Raw genomic sequence first — 6,158 nt, 5'->3', positions numbered from 1 at the left:
AGGGACTTGGCGCGTGGTGGACCACCGCGGCTTCTCCCTCAGCTCTGCTCAGTCACTAACTCCCTCCACAACAATGCGCCTTTTTAAATGACGCCTCACCTTAGCATTGTGTTGTTCTTGGAGACCCCTTATAGTCCTGAGTCAGTAATTCATTAAGAATCGCTAATTGATTAGTTAATTCAGTAATTAAGGCTGATGGAATCAAATTAAGTAGGGTTAGGGTGACCAGAGGTTCTGATTTTATAGGGACAGTCCCCATTTTTGGGTCTTTTGCTTATATAGGCTCCTATTACCCCCCACCCCCTGTCCTGATTTTTCACACTTCTTGTCTGGTTACCCTAAGTTGGGTTGCGACCTGGCACATTAATCATTACATGGCTCCCCCCCTAAAGTTTGACAGGACCCTGTCAAGTGCATGACTCTGCTGGGCACCACTGCCCTAGAGCAGCCACGGGAATGGCCCACTTGCCTGGGCTTAGTTCTCTGAAGTTCTGCAGTCTACAACAAAGGGTCGTATGGAATTACCTGTGTCTGTGAAGTTTGATGCCACATGGGGGAGGTGCATAAATCAGAAGCTAAGGATGGCTCCATTTTACAGTATTGCCAACCCCAAGCGTTCAAAATTTAAAAGTCAAGCCAGCCAAAGATCATTAGCTTTGTTCCGTAATACACTGTGAGCTCTTTTTATTTTCCTTCTGGGTTTTGAGCCTTTTGGTCAGTTTCAGGTCTTGGTTTCATGCATTTTCCATAAGTTGAGGGCTAGGAATCCGCCCTCCCCGCAAAAGACATCATCATATAATGACAGGCTTTGAGGACTTGGGGCTTTAAGGAATATATATAAGTTGCTGTGAGAGTTAACAACACTGCATCAAATATAATACAATATAATTGAGCTACACTTAAAAAAATAGGATTGAGGTTTTATCATATAGTTTACCATGGGCTGCCTATGTTGCCAGAATCACAAATAAAAAGTCACTTTTCAGTAGGTCTCAGAAATGTAAATTGCAAGTGAAAAAATCATTTTCTAGTCTCTTTCATATTTCCATACAAATATGAGATAAATCTTGACAATACATTTATCGGATATTAAGAATAAAATAAATTATGACAAGTAAAACAACTCACTTTTCAATGAAGCAAAATAACATTTCTATCAGTTAAAAACTAATTTTACATCTGATACTGTAAAACTATTTCATCACCAACTGCAGGAACATAATATATAGGCAAGAATGTATGCAAAATACTAAGCAGACTATTTGTTTAGTAGCTGTTTGAAACTATTAAAAGTCATACATGTTTGTCAGCATTCCTGTTTGCATTTATTTCTCTGCTTTCTAGATATCGTGTCAAATCTCTTTAATTTACTGCAGCTCACTAGTTTGAAAAGAAATATAGCCAAAGAAATATTAATAGTAACATGGCAAGTGTTGTGCTTACCCATCAAAATACATAACACGCTTTACATAAAAATGTGTACATATATAATAACTAATTCACATTTAATGTTGGTTTCAGTAATGACATGTGAAAGGAAGCATAATTACAGAAAATAAAAATTTCATAAGCCATAGCAACACTGCTCTTTGTACTACAAATTAATAAATAAAAATAATAATAACATCCCTATTTACACATTAACAGAAAATCTCCACAAAAGAAGGAATCACATGAATAATTTATATGTGGTGGGTGAAATGTGAATACATTATTGATTCAAAAGTGTTACTGTGTTGTATCTTTTTCTTGAGGTTTTCTTCAATTTGTAATATATTGTTGCCTAAGAATTAATTGGTTTACTTAGGCTCTGCTAATTAAGGGGTATATCTTTGATTGTGCCAAAGGTGGAAAAATTGTTTTTCCAACCATTTGCTTTTAAGTAGTGTGAGGATATCTTGATTTATTCAGAGCCTTGTCTACACTAGAAAACATTTATAATAATTTCTCGTAGTTCCTAATACTGATACAGCTGTATGAGGTTAGCAACACCAGGATCCCTAACAGACAGCTCCTTGGTATTGGGAGCTGTTTTCAGTACCATATTAATAGTGTTCCCTGTTTTCAGTTTTTACCAATTTCTAGCGATAAATTATCAGTTTTTTTTTTAAAGGATTCAATTTTTACTGATTTACATCTGTTTATTAATCCACTCAGTATTGTTTGGGTACTTTTGGGGTACTTTTTTTTGTTAAATACTAATGCTTTACGGGATTGTTGTGTCCTGCAGCTCCGAAATTGAAGCAGTTTCACAGAAAAACACACAACACATATATGGTGGTGGTTGGAAAAATCAAACAGTGTTAATATCGTGTTATGCTGCTCACCTATTTCTTTGCATCCATTTAGTGCAGCGCTGAATGTAATCAATCATGGGGTGAAAACACAAATTTGTGTCTGAATGCCCATAAGAAAATCCCAGTATAGGCAAAGCAGTTGTTTTCACATATATTAGCTAGTGAAGTAAACCCAGATTCCTTGCTAGCAGTTACCTTGACCTGCTCATGCATGTAAAACTATAAACTGCCATTTCCACACTAGGATTATACCAAGCGTTAGTTACCACATTAGCTTACACATGGTTAAAAACTACCTTTTTACATAGTGTGGAAAATGCCCTCAGGTTTCTGGGCAGATTTGATGGCACAGTCTGGTACAACTTGGTGCATATTTTATTGTCTTATTAACCTTTCTCCACAGAAATCATAATATGGCCCTTTGTTTACCTTGGTTATTAAAACAGGTAGCAGGGACACCTGCCAGCACACTCTATTTTTGAGGCATAGTCCTTACTTTCATTAATGTCCATTTTCTATACATGCCCTATTTATATATTTTTTTAAATATTGGCAAACACGCCCATTTCTGTTTTGGCTTTTTTAAAGAGTTCTCATATACTTCTATCAGAAACATTTTCTTCAAACTCAATCATTTTTCCTACATGTTAACGGTTTATTTTTAAAAAACAAGATGCATATATGAAAAAGACATCAAAAATTTATATAATTTTAGTTTGTTTTAAGAAAAAATGCATTTTAAAATCTGTTAGAGTTTTTTCAGAAAGGGTTAGCAGATTTGGAGCCAATTCCGATCTCAGTTACACTGATGTAAATTGATTAATTATAGTCTAACTGATCTGAGAGTCACTTTGTGGTGCTAGATTCTGCTCTCAACACATTGCTGTAAATCTGGAGCAACTCTTTTGAAGATAGATTAGTGTAATTCAGAGTGGAATCTAGTCTACTGTATGTCCAACAGAATTTAAAGTTTCAGTGACTTTTAGCACTAGGCCTAACAGACTGGTTTAGCTAAATATTTTTGCTAATTACTTGACTATTGACATCTTGGTAAATTAGAGACCAGTTCTTCAAACCTTTACTCCCATGAGCATTTTTATGCTAGTAATTCCACAGAAATGTGAGATTATGTATCTGCGTGAAGATTTACAGGATTGGACCCTCATTTATTGCATTTTTGAATGTCATTAACAAGTAAGAGTTAATAAATTGGTCTTGTTCCTGTAATCAGATCAAGGCAGAGTCCTATTGCCTTAAATGAGACTCTGTGCAAAAATAATGGTCAGCCTATGCAGATCAGATTGCAGAATCTGGGCCATTGTTTTTGATAACTTGATATCTACATGCCATAATATTATTTTAATTTGTATATTCAGTCAATTCAGAATATATATTTATTTTCTCATAGTAACGCAAAGTGGCATATTATAGGCCTTAAAAGATATAGGGTTAATAATACACATTTTCCTATTGCTTTACAATATTTCAGATTTGTGTTTGCAGTATAAGTATAGATTTTACCACAGGAGGGAGCTGTCTCTTAATCAGATATTATCAGTTACTTGGGGCTGGGGAGAAGTTATATGTTTGATGATCAGACCTGTGAAAATAAGATAATTTTACCTTTTGTAATTTAAAAGGGATAGGTAGCTAGGAGAGATATAATAAATTATTGTGTTATACAAAAACAAACAACATTGAAGGGAGAATAATTCAAATACTAGGAGAAATTCTGCACCTGACAGGAAAAAATATTTCCTCGTTGAACAATTTTTTTTTTTAAATCACCTTAATAAGCCAGGTGATTCTAGAGAAGATGACAGAAAAGAACTCCAGTGGAGAAAAAAAGCAGCAGACTTTTAAAATCCCATTGGCAAATTTGTGGGACCATAATTAGGACAGGCAGTCACTACAATTGCATGTGCAATAGCAGTATTTGTGTACACAATCAACAAGTTAGATATCTAAGTGTTCTGAAATTATCATAATTGACATCAGTGGTTACTTGCACATGTAATTGGATTTGCACAGTTAAAAAGAACTAGCTAATTGTAAAGTCATTTTTGGTGCTTGGTGAACAAGTAGTTTTTGATATTCAGTGCATATTGAAGAATAATTGAAAGATTTAGACAAAATAAGACTGTGTTAAAACAATACATTTTCATAAGCAAATGTAAAGTGGAATAAATGGCTGCTGTAGAGAGAAGCTCTGGAGGATAAGAAAAAGGATTTGGAAAATAAAATGATGGCTCATGTATTATCAGAAGAAAAAGACACCCTGAAATGGAGGTGCTCCTAGAAACTAAGAGCTGTTTTCTGGATATATGAAAAAATAGGTTTAATAACAAAAGAAAAGCTAACAGTCACAGTGAGAAATGGCTACATCAATTTCTTGTGATAGATAAATCCACTTCTATTCTAGAGAGAATTCTGTCAAATGGGTTATCAATGGTAAGCATATCCCATTCATATTGAGAAGTAGTACATCTAGATCAAGAAGAGCCTGTGAGTCAGGACACTTGTCTTGAATTCTATTCCTGGCTGGGGCAAGTTATTTCACCTTTTGTGCCTTTGTTTCTCTATGTGTAAAAGAGGGGCCTGCCTCACCCAGGTCTTGGCTTTACTAAGAAAAAAAGTAAGCTTTTAACATGTTAGTTAACATGTAAAATCCTAGTGTAGCCAAGACAAGTTGTAATTTTAACATTTTAGTTGGTTGAGATAAACCCTATGCTCCCCACAGGGGTTTACCTCAACCAGCTAACACTTGTTAACACTAAAACTGGCTTGTCTACATTAGGATCCAGATCCTCAGCTGGTGTAAATTGACATAGCTCCACTCCTTGGCTTCAATGGTTCTGTGCCAATATACATCAGCTAAAGATCAGGGCTAGGCTTTTAACATGTTAGTTAGCATGCATTAGCTAAATAAAGTGTCAAAATATACCTTTTTTCCTAGTGTAGACAGGGCCTAAAAGACACATGAAGTTGAGATAATGTCAGAGTGAACATCCTCTGGCCCACTCACCAGTTGCATAGCTCAAATGACATACAGACAGTGATCTATAACAAAGGGGTATATTCAGTAGCTAGCCTCACACAGAAATATCTCTGTATGAAGGGTTGTCAGAGAATTACTGAAAAGATGCATAATTGCTTATAGTGACAGTCAACTTGAGATGTTTTAAAAATTATTATTTTCAGTTTTCTGGTAGGGCACCCTTTAAATATTATATCCTGAATTTTAAAAATAAAAATTCCTTTACAAAGTTGTAATCGTTTTTCTGCTTCTTTATTGATGTTTAAAGAGGTCTTTTGTGCTAATAGAAAAGCAAATAAAATGCTGGAAAAAAAGATGCAGCATTCAATTTGAAGCAGAATAATTTTCTTGATAATTAATACCTTTTAGATTGGCAAATCATTGCATGAATTATCTCCTAAAATTGCATTCATGCTATAATTAAAAGTTACTTATTTGTTTTGTGTAGCATTTTGTTTCTGTTGATATGAGTGCATCTGGAGTGATGGAATGTGAACTCTGCTATTAGCTTTTACAATAAATGTGTTATAAATATCACTGAAGAGTGTGTGTAAGGGTAGTGAACACACTCAACAGCCATGGTGATTTCAGTGCTAAGATTCAAGATAGTATTTATTATCTACAGACGCTCCCTGACTTACACAAGCGTTCCGTTCCGGAACGCCTTGCATAACTCGAATTTTGTGTAAGTCGGAAACGTATACCTGACCATTACACAAAACAAACAAACAAACAAAGACTATTTCTAACTTACGGAACTTTTTCCGTAAGTGCAGATTTGCGTAAGTCGGGTTTGTGTAACCCGGATGGTGTCTGTATAGTAA

This window comes from Chrysemys picta, chromosome 10 (genome assembly GCF_011386835.1).
Source record: "Chrysemys picta bellii isolate R12L10 chromosome 10, ASM1138683v2, whole genome shotgun sequence".
Classification (NCBI taxonomy): domain Eukaryota; kingdom Metazoa; phylum Chordata; order Testudines; family Emydidae; genus Chrysemys; species Chrysemys picta.
The sequence above is the reverse complement of the archived record's forward strand: the minus strand, read 5'-3'. Positions refer to the sequence as shown.